This window comes from Drosophila navojoa, chromosome X, assembly GCF_054131105.1.
Source record: "Drosophila navojoa isolate 15081-1374.11 chromosome X, UAZ_NAV_1.0, whole genome shotgun sequence".
Taxonomy (NCBI): domain Eukaryota; kingdom Metazoa; phylum Arthropoda; class Insecta; order Diptera; family Drosophilidae; genus Drosophila; species Drosophila navojoa.
In genome coordinates this window covers 31,016,435-31,034,681 of record NC_142895.1, presented here as the reverse complement: position 1 = coordinate 31,034,681, position 18,247 = coordinate 31,016,435, and the positions used below count along the sequence as shown (strand labels likewise).

At 37.7% G+C, this 18,247-nt stretch overlaps 1 protein-coding gene and 1 long non-coding RNA gene across 4 annotated transcripts in view; one reads left to right on the top strand and one right to left on the bottom strand.

Annotated features, from left to right (window-relative positions):
• The window catches only part of X11Lbeta (amyloid-beta A4 precursor protein-binding family A member X11Lbeta), a 152,493-nt gene extending 142,563 nt beyond the window's left edge, over nucleotides 1-9,930 (bottom strand). Inside the window, exons 1-2 of one of the 3 annotated variants that reach the window (XM_089264594.1) lie at nucleotides 9,790-9,930; nucleotides 8,091-8,141 (exon numbers count right to left, since the gene is read on the bottom strand). The gene's annotated coding sequence lies outside the window, so the exon portion shown is untranslated. Of the gene's footprint in view, nucleotides 1-8,090; nucleotides 8,245-9,789 lie in introns of those variants that run through there. The other 2 variants (XM_089264595.1, XM_089264596.1) reach the window with 2 other exon arrangements.
• LOC149090825 (uncharacterized) overlaps nucleotides 1-18,247 on the top strand; it is a 45,486-nt gene that overhangs the window by 1,171 nt on the left and 26,068 nt on the right. The gene's annotated exons all lie outside the window — the stretch shown is intronic.

The window sequence follows — 18,247 nt, the reverse complement described above, 5'->3', positions numbered from 1 at the left end:
TCTGCTCATTTCTGTATGAATTTTCTCACACACGTTTTGAAAAAAAAAAAAAAGCAAGAAAGAAAGCTCTAGTCGAGACTGCTCGACTACGAGATCCCCTGAACCCTACAATAATAATTAGAAAACACACACGCACACACACACACTCGCATATACAGGCGATTGCGCTTGGGTTGCATTGCAATATTGGCAATATAATGATAACTTATTTGTTGAATAATTTAATTTCTAGACGTACGATCATAATGAAACTTTCAGAACGTAATCATGATGTTAAAATGTATGTGTATACCGAAGCACAAGTCTCTAGTATTTGATATACGACTTTTACAAAGATGATGGTGAGGGGGTGGATTTAGGGGTGGGGGTAAATTTTAACCAAAACCGAATTGTATTGTTCAGGGTATAAAAATTCCATGCTGCCATTTAAATCAAGAGCAAAGCTCTTTATGTGCTCTTCTTTGCTTGAATTAGAAAACTTTTTTTATACCCTGAACCCATTGAAAATGGGAAATCAGGGTATAATGGTTTTGTTAAAAGTATGTAACAGGCAGAAGGAGGCGTGGCAGACCCCACAAAGTATATATATTCTTGATCAGGGCGACAAGCTGAGTCGATTTGGCCCTGTCCGTCTGTCCGTCCGTCCGTCCGTCCGTCCGTCCGTCCGTATGTTTGAACGCGTCGATTTCAGAAGATATAAGAGCTAGAGACTTCAACTTTTTTTTAAAATGTCCGTATATATCACGCGCATATCGAGTTTATCACTAAAAAACGATAACTCATTCCGATACTTTTTTATCGATAAAAAATGTTATCGAAGATCACTCCTACATCTTTCAAGCTAGAGTCTCCAAATTCAAAATGTATATAAATATTTATTTTATACAATTTCGGTTTTTGTTAAAATTTACCCCCCACCCTTAAATCCACCCCCTCACCCTCATCTTTGTAAAAGTCGTATATCAAATACTAGAGACTTGAGCTTCGGTATACACATACATTTTAACATTATGATTACGTTCCGAAAGTTTCATTACGATCGTACGTCTAGAAATTAAATTATTCAACAAATAAGTTCTGATTATATTGCCAACACTGCAGCGCAACCCAAGCGCAATCGCCTGTATATGCGTGTGTGTGTGTGTGCATGTGTTTGTATGCGTGTGTGTGTGTGCGTGTGTGTGCTAACTATTATTGAAATATCAGTTGATTGTAGGGTTCAGGGGATCTCGTAGTCGAGCAGTCTCGACTAGAGCTTTCTTTCTTGTTTTTAATTAACTTTAAATTAGACTGGGTTAAAAATGAATGCAGATCAAGTAAAAATTTCTGGTAGACGAAGCTGTTGAAAACACACTAAGAGAGTTTGAGGCCGAATTAAATAATATAAAAAACCAACTTAGTGGTATATATAATAAAACGGCTGCAAAAACGTGGGAAAAAGATAAAATTGTGCTGGGAATAAAATGTGAAAAAACGCTTGATGCTGTGAAATCTCTTCCCGATTTTTCATGGCAGCACGGTACATATGTGTCTTGGCGCGACGCAGCGCATAATGTATATGCGATTTTTAAAGAGTTTCATGGGAGTTCACGCCACTTCCAAGCTGTAACAATTATAAGAAATAAAATTAGAGGTGCTGCTGACGGTGTATTATCATCTTTTAGTACAGTGCTCAACTTCGATGCGATAATTGCTAGGTTGGATTTTACTTACTCGGATAAGCGTCCGGCTTACCTTATTGAACAGGAATTGTCAACATTACGACGAAATAGAGAAAAAAGCAATTAATGAAAAATATAGGGGCGACGCATTGAGAGTTTTTATATCTGCTTTAAAAATCCCCTATGCGATATAGTATTTGCATCTAGGCCCTCTGATTTACCATGCGCACTTGCACTAGCAGAAGAAGTCGGGGCAAACCATGAACGTTAAACTTTTGCCTCGCATTTTGCAAAAGGTTCTTCCGAAACGATTACGAGGAGCAGGCAACTCAAAGAATCACTAACTCAGAATCGGTGACAGGCGTTCGCAACCCAAAGACCAATGACAACCAGAAATTGCTAAAAAGTAAAATCACGCCGGTTGTTACTCAATCTTTGAGCGAGCCAATGTATGTTGACCCTTCTACGTCTCGTTTGAGACAAAACACGTCGTATGCAAGTCGAGGCCAATCGGGCAGGCAACATCTAATTTTAATACGGCATCTGATCGTCAAAGCTTCAAAACTAATCATTTAAGAATTAATCATCTGAGTGAAGAAAAGTCTGATCTTGATGAGGTGTACAACGATCGTGGCGAACAAGAAGTAGCAGAGATTGAAGAAGATCAGGTTAATTTTTTAGTGGATGTTCCCTCCTGCCATGGATAACTAGATATGTAGGAGGGAAAGAAGTAAAACTGCTACTCGATACGGGAGCAACCATTGCCTATGCTGAAAGGTATTCGGCAGACTGATAAAAATAGTTCTGGAAAATCCATACATGGAACTACATTTATAACCCTTAAAAGTAGAATTAATGTATTTGGTGTAACTTCCGTTCTTTTTTATTCTCCAAAGTCTTATATCGTTTGATGGCGCTCTAGGGCTCGATTTGTTGAACAAAATTAATGTGACTTTGAATTTTAAAACCAAACTTATTACTCATGACTATGATAGTGAAACTATACAGTTTCTGGCAGGCCAGGATGTTAGTCATTTGCAGGTTCGATCTGAGGCAGTTTTTTGATGAAATGATGAAGGAGAAATCTGGCCAATATCGTGGCAACAATCCTAACACGTTATGATGAGCCAACACACTATAAACTATATTCGAACCCTATAAGTGTTAGATCGTTTGTAAATAATGAAATACAATCGCTGCTTAACAACGGCATTATTAGACCGTCCAGATCCCCATACAATAACCCCTTATGGGTCGTAGACGAAAATGGAGTTCGGAAACAGCGATTGGTTATAGACTTCAGAAAGTTAAATGCAAAAACTATTGAGGATTAATATCCCATTCCAAACATCGAGGTTATTATATCCAATCTGGGCACAAACTGTTGCTAATAACTATTAATGTTCGGGCATGAACATATGAATATACGAAAATCGTAAACATGCCTCCGACTCACTCAGCGACTAGCTGGTAGTTCGCTGTAAAAAGATAATGGTCATATATACGGACTGTATAAATAGACAAATGAAGACCAACCCTTGCAACCCCAGAGTCAGATTACAAAGGAGACGAGCGCTGAGCCTTACAAACTCAGCGATAGGATAAGAATAGCTAATAGACCAACGCGGAGTCTTACACACTCAGCGATAAGATAAGAATATGTAATAGTCCAATGCTGAGCCTTACACACTCAGCAATAGATACATTAGATTTAAGGGTTGAAATTATGCATGAGTCTGTGTATATAATCCCGGGCTCAGAAGAATAAAGATCAGTACAAAACTAAACACCATCAAAGTCAGGTGTATTCGTTCAATTAATTAGAATAAAGTCAAGCTTATACAAATCTTTGTGGATCGCTAAATAAAATAACATACATTTTATGAATAAACAGATTATGTAATTTACAGATATGGATATTACGCCCCCTTCACCGTGTACAGATAGTCCTACTACAATAGGAATTATTCTACATTGAAATACTATTAGACGTGGAAACTTCAGAGCAGTCTCGACTAGAGCCTTCTTACTTGTTATACCCTGAACCCATTGAAAAGTGGGAAATCAAGGTATAATGGTTTTGTTGAAATGTATGTAACAGGCAAAAGGAGGCGTGGCAGACCCCACAAAGTATATATATTCTTGATCAGGGCGACGAGCTGAGTTGATTTAGCCCTGTCCGTCTGTCTGTCTGTCCGTATGTATGAAGGCGTCGATCTCAGATCTCAGGTATAAGAGCTAGAGACTTCAATTTTTTTTTAAATGACCGTATACACAGCGCGGATGTCGAGCTTATCTTTGAAAATCGATAACTATTCCCGATATTTTATTATCGATTAAAAACAATATCAATCAAGGCAGATGCCACTGTAGCTAATTTTGAATGATTTTTGTCAAATTTTTGTCAATTATGTAGATCATATGCTGTAAGTTTCATTAAATTCGGTTAAGTCAATCGACGTTAAAAAATAACAAAATAGCCAATTAACAAACGCACGTGTTTCAGCTACAGCAGTTTTCCTATACGTGTGAACACATACATTCAAACTTCTTCTAGCACATTCTTAGAATCACGCCTTTTTTCACGACGCCACCTCACTGCTTGAAATTGCAATGGCGCTGCTGCAGTTTTGCCATTGCAATTTCGAGCAGTGAGGTGGCGTCGTGATAAAAGGCGTGGCGCTCGATAGGGAAGTCTCGGGTTCAAATCCAGGGCGCGTCGAAATTCTTTTTAATTGTTTCAAAATTTTTATATATTTTATTAAATGAGTTTTCTGATTCAATTATTTTTTCAAATACATCGAAATTGAAATTTTAGCCATACTAAATGTTCGTTTTTATACCCTGAACCCATTGAAAATGGGAAATCAGGGTATAATGATTTTGTGAAAAAGTATGTAACAGGCAGAAGGACTCATCGCAGACCATATAATTACGCCCTGAAAATTTCATTAAGATCGTGTGTTTACAAAAGAAGTTATTCACCAAGTAAATTCTCATACTATTGCCCACACTGCAGCGCAGCCCAAGCGCAGTCGCTGCTTACTGCGCAGTTAGCAGAGCGCGGCGCGTGAGGGTGGATGCATGTTTATGCATGTGTGCGTGCATAAAAGTAGTGCAGAATGATGAGAATATCAGCTTGGAGGGTTCAGGGTATCTCCTAGTCGAGCAGTCTCGACTAGAGTCTTCTTACTTGTTATTAGTTTGGTTCAGGGTAGTATCTAGTCGAGCACTCTCGACTAGAGTTTTCTTACTTGTTTCATATTGTGTGTGTATTTTTTTGCTCCAATACCCTGTACACCAAGTTTTAATCGGGAATATTGAGGATATACACGAGTATGTGCTCTACATTGCAAGTCTCTACTTTCAATAGCGCCGAAATAAATTGCGTTCATACGGACAAACGGATGGTAAGGCGGGTATTGCACAAAACTAATATATTCGTTTCACTATCGTGAATTGAGTATAACTAGACAGAGCATGTTTTACGTAGGCCTAAAGAAAACTCAAATTGAAAGCCTTGGAGTAAGAGTGTTTGTAAAAACGAGATCTTGTGTGATCTTGGTCATAGTAATCCAATCCAACTATAAGAACTTAATGAGATCGTTGAAATGACATTAAAATGCCTAAACATCATATTTAGCTTGAGCGCATTGTCACTGTCGACTTCCTGCCGCAAACACAAATCCACGCGTCAGTTACCACCTGGCGGCTGCCAGGACAACGGCGATTCGGTTTCGCTTACACACCAAGTCCAAATGACTCATCTGACGGCGAAGGCCATAGCAAAGCCTCATCAACCACCGTTCCAACAACATATACTGTATACATATCATGTACTTCAGCAGCTCCATTCATGTCTTCGTGCGTGCTCAATGTATACTTTGTTCTGTCATGTGTGACGCGAGGTAACAAATTTCATATCCTTGAACGCTTTGTCTATGCGTACAAGTAAGAAAGCTCTAGTCGAGACTACTCGACTACGGAATACCCTGAACCTTTCGAAGAATTGATATTTCACAATATTTCTTCCCAACTTTCTGCTTACACAAGAAACACGCACACTCACACATGGAAAGACATAGGAATGAAAGCACAAGGGATAAAAGGGTGTGGGGTAAATTACAACAAAAATCGGGATTCTATAAAATACATATAAGTCTAAATTTAAAATTTGGCTCTAGCTCTAAAGGTGTGGGAGATATAATTAAATAACTATCTTTCAATAAGGTTTTTAACCTATGATAAAATATCGGGAAAAGTTATCGATTTTTAATGAAAAACTCCATATCCGCGTGATATACACAGACCTAATTTCAAGTCTCTAGCTTAAAAGCTAGAGAGATATAAATATCTTCTGAGATCGACGCGCTTAAAGATACTGACACGCGAACAGACAGGTAGACGTGAAGGGCTAAATCAACTGAGCTCGTCGCCCTGATCAAGAATATATATACTTTGTGGGTTCTGCAACGCCTCCACTTGTCTGTTACATACATTTCACAAAATCATGTGTATGTAGTGTGTGTGTGCTTCTTTTTCATCCCCTTATTAAGTATACCTAAATCTCAGGTTTTTTTTGGAAATGTTTATACACACTGACTTTAAGGCGTTACCACAAAGACAGAATTGACCCCCAAAATTAACAAAACATTGGAGTGTTGACAAAAAAAATAAAATTAAAAATTGTTCCTAATATTTCAATGTATGTTCGATTAAATGAATTTTGAGTTTTTACCAAAACATTCTTTATTCAAGTGTATGCAGCTCAAGGAAGCTAACTAGATGCAAACTGAATTAAAAAAGGAGGGATCTGATGTTAACATAGTGTGATTGTTAACATAGCATATCCAAGGGCATAGCCGATACCGGCGAGGATGATGATGATGACATCGAGGACAACAACAGCATCAACTTGAGGGTCGAGCCGGACGACAATGTCGGTTGGAAGAAATGATCAAAATGGGGTATGCTGAGAGTCTACAGGAGAACGGCCCTGCTGCTGGCGGCCAATGTATTTGGCGATGAATCACATAAAATTGCAACCCAGTCGGCGATGCATCTCATAACAGGGACAGGTTTGATGCGATGAGTAACAAGAAGGCTCTAGACGAGACTACTCGACTAGGAAATACTCAGAACCCTGCAGGCTGATTCATTCTGCACAGCTTTTATTCACATATTCATACACATGCTTCCACACGCACGCTCATATAAGCACGCGCTTTGCTTTGCGCTTCGGCTGCGCTGCAGTGTGGGCAGTATTACGAGAATTTATTTGTAGAAAATTTTCTCTTATAGTAAAACTATCTTCATGATCATAATTTCCGTGATCAAAAGGTAGAAATGTGTGTCATTTCAAAGTCTCTAGTACTTGAACTACGATTTTTCCATATTGATGGCGAAGGGCATGTGGTATTTAAAATCTGTAAATTACAAAATCTTTGTATTCATCAAGTGTATATACACAGTAAATCTTTGTATCTCCAAATCTCTAAATCTAAAGGTATTCAATCTCGCTAGCTTTTATATATTTTGAAATCTCTTCATGCGAACGGATGGGGTCTGCGATGCTTCCTTCTGCCTGTTACATAGTTTTCACAATACCATTATACCCTGATTTCCCATTTTCAGTGGGTTCAGGGTATAAAAGCAGAGTGGGTTTAGCGGTTTTCTCTCTCTGTCTCTCTCTTTTACCAACTGGATGTCTGAAAACAAGTCCCTGACCCCAAAAAGTAGGCAACAAAAAGCGCTGGTTGCTCTGTTCAGCGTCCCAAGCATCCTACCAAACATCCCCGTTATGCTAATAACCAATGTTTTAGAGCTAAGCCGTCGTCTGTTTCCAAGCAAGAAAAGCAACGAAAAGAAAACAGCAACTTTCAGAATCATGAACTGATGATAGAAACAAAAGAACAAGGAGTGTAAAATGGTATGCGAAGAGTATTAAAAAATTGCGAGCTCATAATAATAATTAGTCGCTAGTTGCATACAATATATATTATATACAAATTATATATAGTTTAACTCATTGAAATGGTTAAAGTTAAGCAACTTCGACTAATTTTCTTGCTTCAGTAGCTAGTTTTTAATGGCAGAATAGATTAAAACAAGTGAGAGTGCTCTTTTCGAGACTGCTTGATTAAGATATGCCGTGAACCCTGCCAGCTGATATTGTAATACAAAATATGATAAGCTCGTACTGCGTATGGTATACACGAATCTGCATAGAAAATTTCAAGTCGCTAGCTCTTATTACTTCTGAGATCTCGGCGTTCATACGGACGCAGAGGCGGACGCCCTGCGATGATTTCTTCGGCGCTTATATAATTTTCCATTATACCCCAATATACCATATACAATGGGTTCAGGGTATAAAAAACAAACATTTTGTTTTTTGTTCGATAATATTAGTTCTATTATTTCACTTACCTTCTAGTAAAATCTCATATGCTTTGGTGTAAATCGATTGCTCAGATTTGGCTGCGTATATTTGGATGGATTATAGTTCGATTGTGGTTTGTTGTTGTTGTTTTTATTTTGTTTTGTTTGTGTTCATGTTGTGTGTAGAGTAATTATAGTAAAAAAGAATTTGAGCATATGATTAGACACACTTTCGGCATATTTTTTACTTAATCGATTAAAAAAGTTTCTATTTTATTTTTTGTTTTTCTGTCGCTGGGTTATTGATTTTAATAATTATTTTCAGTTTTTTTTTTAGTTCCTAATTTAATTCGCACAAGCGAACAAACGCATTAAATTAAGAACTAAAAAAAAAAACTGCAAGTAATTATTAAAAAACGTTCATTCAATTCAGAATTCGGACTCATAGCTTGGAAGTATTTGGTTAAGGTTCTTATTGACCTGATTATGAGTAGTGTAAGGCCTTTGTGCTTTTGTTCCGGGAATCCCAATTGATTTTTTGCAAGCTATCATATAACTTTTGCCAGTATATTTTCAAAAAATTCTAAGATTGAGCTGAATCGCAACAAAAAGCCAATTCAAGAGTGATATCCTCCCGAGAATTTTCGAGTTTTTTTTAAATTTATTATTATAATGATATGTACTAGTTTATACACTATGATAAGGATTATAACTTAAAGATACTGATGAGGAACCTATCCAAAAACCGATTTCCACTTTAATAAAATATTGCTGAGTGTTTCACTTTCGATAGCTTTCTTGATGAATATCTAGGGATCTCTTTAAAATATGTTCGCTTTAGCAGACTTTAATATATGTTTCGGTAAGGCACATGCTTCAAGTGGATTATGTGCAATATTGTGTTAATGTTATATATACAGTAGAATACAGTTATAACGACTCCGCTTATAGCGACGAAAATTCTGGTCTCTAGGTAAACTTTTATGAGCAAGCTTATACGGTTATAGAGATTTCCGGGTATAACGACGGTTCTTAGAGTGTCGTTATAACCAGATTCTACAGTATTTATAGAACGTTTGAAATCAAAGAGGGCAGAAATGTATTTACAAGCTAGTTGTCCAAATGTTAAATTTATTTGGAAAACTTGAGCTTAACTCTAACTACAAATAATGTGTTTATGTACAAAAATAAAAAGAAAAAATGGAAAAGTTGAAGGGATAGTTAGATGAGCTATAACAGTATGGCTACATTAAAGATCTGCTCAAAACAAAGTGTTGCACAACGGAGCCTCGGAAAGAGAAAAAATAATTATTGTTGTCAGTCTAGCTAGCTAACTGTAACATAAATTAAACAAGAAACGTTACACAAAAAAATTGCCACTATTTGACAAAATTAATAATTAGTTGGGTAGCAAAATATTCTAGGTTTTCAGTGTGTGAGGGCTTAAGGTAAGGGAGTGTGCGGATGGGCAACTAGTTAAGAATTTTTTTTTATTTTTATTAAAAAGGAGAACGAAAACGAGAACAAGAACGAGAACGAGAACTAGTTTAAGACATATGCATATGGGCATTTGCAAAACTCAGCATAAAGTTGAAGAATAGCAAACTTTTATTTTCGACAACAAGATTAATGATAGATTCAAAAGATTAAAGAGATGGAAATGCCCATATACCTAGATAGGTTGTATCTAAATATTTATCTATGCATCTAGATACGTAGTAAGTTATAACTGTAAAGAATCGCTCACATTTTACAAATGAAAACGTTGACGACATTGTGAGAATCGTCATCAAAGAGCGCGTTGTCTTTGTTCCAAATGATTCAATTTAAGTTGTGTTGATTCGAGTCGAGATTCGAGATTCGAGGCTCAAGCCAGAGTTGAGTTGAGCTTAGTAGAGTTGGTTGCTTGGTTTCATGATTTCTTGGTTGGTGGTTCTTATGTCTATCTAGTATGTCGCGGGTTGGTGGTGGTGGTGGTCGGTATTGGTGGTGGTCGGTGTTAGTGGTCAGTGGTGATGAGAGCGCTAAGCGGTTGCATTACCGGTGAGCAGTGAGCGGTGAACAGTTGTGAATACAACATTGCACTATAGGAAAAAAAACGCGAAATTTTGGCATAAATACAATTTTTTTTTTTGTCAATTTTTGAACTTTTTTTTTATTTTCCAATAATAAATATCTTAACTAATATAAAACGAATTTTTAAAAAAATTTATGAACTGCCCCTACCATATAACGCTGGACTGCAAGTCGGCTGACCCAGAGTTGCTTTGTATGCAAAAAAAGCGCGTGAAAAATTGTGCAACTTTCAAGTTTAGTACTGCGGTAAATAAAAATAAAATTTATAACTTTAAAAATGGAAAACATTACTGATGGTATGCATTATAAATTGTCAATTCAAATTTTTGAGTACATTTGTTTAATTGTCTAATTTTTCAATGTTTTGTTGTTGTGTATTTTAGCTAAAAAATAAACAAATTGTTCTTGTTTCGTGGAGTATAACTTACAAATAGAGGCAATTAGTGATGAAGTTTAAATGCAAACATACTGTCTGAACCCTCTATTATAAGAGACTATTAACAGTTTTTGCTCCTTTTTGCTCCATTTCGAAAAAATAACGTATTTATAGCAGAGTATGAGTTTAAGCGCTCAGAGCTTCTAGACGTATGGGCAAGCAATAATCGCCAAGCAGACGCGGTGAAATTGTTTATGATTGAAAAAATTAATAATAATGTGGATGAAAATGTAGAAAACAGTATTTCTACCCAAGTTGCCCAGTTTATTGCTTTTGTTAAAAGATATTTTGCCCAGATGTAACCGTAATCTGCATAGATTCAAAGCAACACATTCACGGTGGGTCGAGGGCAAAATATTTATCAACTTAAAAGAAGTTAAGTCCTCGCAAGATAAAGCTGGCCGTAAAGAACTTACTTATAAAGAAGCAGGCAGTCGGCTGAAGAGAAAATTAGCTTCTGATCTTGCAAGTCAAGAAGAACACACAACCCAACTGTTTATACATGCTGCATCGGTTTCAGCAAAAAAATGCAAAGAAAATGATATGGCATTCGTTCTACGAAAAACAATGCACAGTGAGAATGCGAGTGAGATAAGAAAGAAAATAGAAGGCAATTTACCAACTTCTATAGAACTATTCTTGGTATCCCATGTCCCCAACTGTGCACAAAGTTTTGATCCATGGATACCAAATAATGGATAGCTGTATAGTTCCTGTTGGTGTTCTCGGAGAAACGCAGAAGGTCGCATGCCAGAAAGAGCAGTAGGCTAAACAACATCACTGATGTTTTTCACAGGGCATTAGATTCATCTGATCCGCTTTAGTCAAGTCTTTGTCTTAAAAAAAGAGAAGCTTCACAGAAAATTAAAATTTTCAAGCGAAGTAATTGATCTGTTGGCTCTGATTGAGCCTCCGCAAATCGCGCATCAAGATGATACAAATGAAACTGAAAGCTTACAAGCTGAAGATGAGGATGAGGATGATGCAAACCATTTCAACCCAAATATCGAATTGGATGAAGAAAATTATGATTATTGATGTTTATTTTTTGAGTATGTGGTAACTATTGTAAAATAAAAAAAAAAAAAAACAAAATTTTTTTTTATATTTTTCTGAATTTTACAGGGTATAAACGGAGTGATAATACACATTTACATTTTTTCATTATATAATAGGCTGTATACATTCATTTTCATCTAAAAAAATATGTAATGTAAGATATATATAATACATTTAAAAAATTTATGTGTAAAGTACACATGATTTCATTAATGGGTAACAAGGAGGCGGGAAGAAGGCATGGTCAAATCGTAAAAAAAAAAATTCGAAATTCTAACTTAATCTATCTTAGGTGTATGTAAAATTTCAACCTCCTAGCTCTATTTTTAGAATTGATGCCAAAATTTCGGGCTTTTTTCCTATAGTGCATTGGCGTATTTTATTCAAATGCAAACTTATATTCTTTGTAATTGTTATATTTATTATTTTTTATTTATTATGTTTTACTTAAAAATGTATTAAATGTTTAATTTTATTTAGATGTGTGTCTCTTCTTTTATCTGCTTTTTGACAGCTGTTACTGTTGTTTTGTTGCTGTAGATATTTTTGTTGTTGTTGCCACCGATTACAGTGGTTGGTAATGAAAGATTAATACGCTTAATGTAGCGCTTTTCTTACTCCCTCTCTTTTTTCCTTTCTCCTACCTGCTTAATTCTCCTTCATTCCTCGCTTTATATGAAGATACATATGTATGCATACACGACTCTTTAATCAATTGATTTTCTGTGCGTGTGCCAAGTCTTATTTTAACTTTATGCGCGTCGAACACGCGATGTCCCAGTGGAAAGTTAAAAAAAAATATATATAAAAATAAGAGTGGAAAGAAGAAAATAGAGTGCCAATGACACCAAATTTTGGTTCGTTGTTGTATGGCTGCCCCAGCAGCAGCAACAGCAGCAGACGGAACAGGGTGCAAAGCGCGGGCGACGTCGATATCGATGACGTACACAGCGTCAGCGACGGCAGCGGCGGTAAGTGGTTGAAGTTGAAGGCGCAACGTGGCAAAAATATAAATAAGAGAGGAAAACGAAAAATGAAAACACAAAAAATAACTACCCTCGCGTAAAAGCGGGCAAGAAATGGGCTGTAGGTTCAAGCGCTGACTCAGACTGACTGCGACTGGGACAGTGACAGTGACAACGAACAACTGCGAACAATAAACGGTGCTCTTGCAACATCCTAAGAATTAACCAGTAGCAATAATGAACCCACAAGCACTTAGCCGTAAATGAAGCGTCCAATACGGACAGCACAAAATCTGCTGCTCCCAAATTAAGTGGTCCCCGATTTGCGAATCGATTAGATTAAACAGAAGAAGTCGGTTTTAATATTGTCTTTCTTCGCATTCTTCAGGTTCAGGCAGCCAACCGCTCAGTATCGTGCCTCAATCCTGATTTCGGTGCCTTTAGATGCTTTCCTTGATTGAATACAACAACATTAGAAGCTTAACAGAAAATGAAAATCTAACAACATAAGGCGGCACTACCGCTTGTGCCTTCTCTCTTTTGTTTTTTGCTTTGTGTTTGCCTGGTTCAGTTACTTCGCGCCTTTGGTTTGTAATCACAGCTTTTGTTCTTGCTTTGCTTAGCTCAAACTTTATATATCATTTTGCTTTTAAAGGCGGCACTGCACATTTATGTGTGAAAATGTATGTTTTTTTTTTTTTTTTTTTTGCTCGGATTGAGTTTGTAAATTTATACCAAGCTTGTTGTTGTTTTTTTTTTATTATTATTATTATTGTATTGTTTGCTATTGCCAGCGCGATGTACACACACGCACATACACAATAAACACGCGTGCGTGTACAACAATCACGGACTAACACATACCCACGCAAATATTTATGTACACATGTACATGTATACTATATAGATACGTACATACACAGAGAGGCAGGACACTGAAAAAAAAATATATTCGATTTGCGCACTTTGAGAAGGCAATTCGAAGGACTTTTCAACTACGCGTATGAGTCAGGACTAAACTTTCAGCCGACATGGAACTTGCTACCGATGACGATGCGAGAGCGCCAGAGTGAGCTCAAATTGAAGAGAGGGTGACACACAGAGAGGGATAAAGCAAAAGAGAGCCGTTATCGCAGTGGTGCCAGCTGTAGGTCTTGTTCTCTCATAGACATTTATAGGGCTGGAGGTTGCCAGGGCACGTAGAGCAAGGCTAAAGTTGAAATGCATGCAGCATGTTAATTTTTCAATTTCGAAATGCCGTCAAATCTGCCATTGCGCAATACAAATGATTTGTAACTGAAGTTACACTTTGAATACATAGCTTGGGCTTTGCACAGTAAAATACTTACCCAGCACATGTATCACTGCTGACATCTGCGCGACTACGTGCACTAGCATTAGAAAGCTCAAAAACATGTGACTTCGCTGCGAAAGTCAAACTTTCAGCTGGCAACGTCGCACTGTGCAGCGCAGCTGAGAATGCGAGTCAAACAATTTTATTTCAGCAATATTTTGACATTTCTAAGGGCAAAAGAGCAAGAGAGTGAGAAAAGAGAGGGCCACAGAAGGAGAGAGAGAGTGTGTGTGTGTGTGGCTAGGCATACGAACGTTACCGATTTAGTCTAAATAATAAATTTATTAAATGAACACGCACTCCTAATGTGTGTGTGTGTATGCGAGTGTTTGCATGTGTGTAGCTGTAAGTAATGGGCAAAAATTACGAGTGCGAGTATCTGAGTCAAAAACATGTTGCTACGACGCGTCGCGACGTCGATAGATAGCGGATATCTTTCTGTGTGTGTATGTGCGTGTGTAACATTGTCCCATGTGAGTGCGAGTGTGTGTATTCGCGTGATGTTGTAGCATACTTATGGGTCTGCATTTATTTAAGTAAACTTTTTAAAGACTTAACACTGAAGAGCCAGTTAACCAGTATAAAAATCAATGCACCTGCCAATTGTCAGTTACCGATTAGTAAAGCACTTTACATAATAGGTACAACACAAACGAATACAGCCAATACAGTCATGCACCCACACATACAAACACACATATCGACACACACTCACATAGTCAGAACACGCGCGCGTTCTGAACAGCATGGAAATTGGATGACGAACACATTGAACACATTTTCACGCAAAAAATAATCAGTAAAAAATATATATAAATAGGAAATCGTGTGTTTTGATTTGAATCAGTTTGCTATCCATCTATATATTAAAATACTTGTCGTATTCGCGAAATACCGTTTTGGAGAATTTTGTACACGCTGTTAAGTGCTCCAAGTGCACAGAAAGCACTGAAACTGAAATCAGGTCTTTGACATTTGCATCTCTTTAACCTCAAAACGGCGAACGAATTGAATAGATAACATCAGAGAGCGTCCACAATAGAGCTGGAGAGCATGTCAGAATGGCAGACCAAGATTGTAGAAGAGAGCGACGCCTGCGCCTCACTTATTCAGTCATTGCCAACCCCCAGTTGCATTAATTATATTCCGAGTTGCATCGGACAGCGCTAGGGGGCGTATTTCATAGCTCAGCTTTTTACTAAAGCCTCTTCAAAGTATCATAAAAGCTCTTATAGAAATGTTCTTGTCCTCGACTATCTTGGAGTATTAAGAATAAAGCTTGAAATTAAGTAGAGCTCGTCAATGCTAGAAAAGCACCAAAGCTGAAAGCTTATATTTAGAATTTTCAATGGGAAACGGGAATTGAACGAATACATTTGACTTTGATAGTGTTTAGTTTTGTATTGATCTTTATTGTTCTCAGCCTGGGTTTATATACCCAGACTCATACATATTTTTCAACCCTTAAATCTAGTGTGTCTGTTGCTGATTGTGTAAGGCTCAGCATTGGGCTATTAAATAGTCTTGTCTTATCGCAGAGTGGCATATCCAAAAATACCCTGTAGTTCCATTTTTTGAGCGTAAGGATCCTAATTTTGCAGCTAGGTTACCGTTAGCTTGTTCTATATGCTGACCAAAAATGAAGTGTCTACGCCCAATAGGGGGCGTGGCAAAAAAAAACTGAACTTTCTACAGTATTAGATCTAAACTTAGCTACTAAATTGCTTATGAGGTGTGAATGAGTATTCTGCAGTTGGTAACGCCCGACTGTAACGTTCTTATTTGTTTGCGACTGCTTTAGTAAGCAGTCCTATTGGACGACTTCCGTTTTGTACGCTGCTAGCTCGAGTCCAGCTCCTGTCAACCAGTTCCGTATGCGATTGATCCTTTTGCTGCACACATCCTCTGTATCTTCAAGCTCGTTGCCTATGGCGACGTCAGCTACATCATCAGCGCAGTACGCTGTCGTAAATGACATTCCATAGGAGACGCCCCAGCGCTGAGCGTTGGGGTACTCCAGCTGACACTGTATGCGTTCGGGTACCCTACCAGTGTTCTTCCTCTGACAATTTTATTTAGAGCTGACCGGGCCTTCCGGAAACCAAATTGATTTGGTGACAGGCACTAGAAATAGCAGTCTGCAGTCTAGAGCAAATAAATTTCTCAAACACCTTTCCCATGGTGTCTAAGAGACAAATCGCTCTGTATGAAGATGGCTCATCTGGTGGCTTACCAGCCTAGGGTAGTAATACCAGGTTCTGGATCTTCCATGCCACAGGGAACGTTTCCTGAATTAAACAAGCATTGTATAGTTCGGCAAACATACTTGAGTGCAAGGCGAGGGCTAGCTTTAGCGCACGATTTGGGATCCCATTCCGCCCTGGAGCTGAGTTAGATCTTAGACTTATGAGGCAAAAACAATGTGGTTGCTCGTTGAGCCCTGGTTAGCAGACCCGGACTCAGGGGCATGAATGGAGCTTGATCTTTCTGGAAAGAGCGTTTCCATAATCGATTTAAGCTCCAGATGCCCTGCCCAAAAGGTCATATTCGACTGAGTCATACAACTCTAGGAGTCACTTTCTTTTGTTTGCCCTAATGGCCTTCTTTAACTGTCTTCTAGCTGCTTGTTAAGCTAATTGTTTCTCAAAAAATGTAGACCTACCACGTGCCCGTTGATAGCTTCTTCTCGCCTGAATGGCGTCGAATGTTACCTATTTGTTAACTTATTCTTCACCTTTATATATACACAGAAGCATAAAGTAAGTTAAATAAACAGCGATGCCCACCAGGCAAAATAGTCAAGGAACGAGTCGCTTTGCAATACTAAGCGATAGCCCCAAAACCAACAGGAACCAATAAGAAAGCTCTAGTCGAGACTGCTCGACTACGAGATCCCCTGAGCCCTCTAAGCAACTGATATTTAAAAAATAATTCGGACACACACGCATACAAACATGCATATACAGGCGATTGCGCTTGGGTTGCGCTGCAGTGTTGGCAATATAATTAGAACTTATTTGTTGAATAATTTAATTTCAATGTTTAAATATATGTGTACACCGGAGCACGTCTCTAGTATTTGAAATACGCTTTTTAAAAATATGAGGGTAAGGAGTGGATATAGCGGCGGGGAGTGAATTTTAACAAAAACCGGCATTGTATAAAATGCGTCTCAATATATATTTAAAATTTGGACACTCTAGCTTTAAAGATGTGGGAGATATAATGTTTTAACTGATTTTCCATAAGGTTTTTTATCGATAAACAAATATCGGATTGAGCTATCGTTTTTTAGTGATAAACTCGATATGCACGCTTTATATACGGATATAAAAATTTGAGGTCTCTAGCTCTTATATCTTCTGAGATCGACGCGTTCATACATACGGACAGACGGACGAACAGACAGACGGACAGAGCCAAATCGACTCAGTTTGTCGCCCTGATCAAGAATATATATACTTTATGGGGTCTGCCACGCCTCCTTCTGCCTGTTACATACTTTTGACAAAACCATTATACTATGATTTTCAATGGGTTCAGGGTATAAAAAGCCCACACCACTGTCAGAAGCATTCCCAGAACTCCCAACCCCGAATTTACCTAATCCCAAATTCATTATTAAGCTAAGACTATCGACAATCTAAGGAGGCTGGAGAGTTCAGTCAGACATTCAAGGGGAGAACCCAATCAGTAGAACTGATTTGGGGTCAGTTTATATTCGGACTAGAGAGAGTTTAGATCTATTGTTACTAAATTATATAAAATATATTATTTTATTGAACACAAAGGTGTTTATATTCACAAGAGCCCAACACAGCGTCCCCAATCACTAGTGCTCTAGTGTGCGAGAGCTTAACTGGCGCCCGAACAGGGACCCACATTCTTCACGGAAATAAAGGTAAATGGTGACGTGTCAATAATTCTATAAAAATAACTTGCTTTATTTTAATGGCTGGCAAAATTACGAAGTACTTCTGCGATTTGCAGTAATGGGGTGAAAATCCTTGCCATAGCATAATGCAATAAATAATAACATAATTTCTAGCAAGTGTTGGTGCACTAAACAATTCTATAACATAAAAGAAATCGTGGCTTAATCCGTGCCGAGACGATTCTAAAACGAAATACAAGAAATTAGCTGGCATAATGGTGGTACGAGATTGATTTTCATATCGAGGTTCAAATCCTTGCCGTAAGACAAATGTCATAAAAATTAAACGTGACAATTTAAAAGGAGCCTAGTGGTCAAAGTTAAGTTTAAAGGACTAACTATATAACAAAATTAAAAGACGATTATCTGGAAATCTCTAAT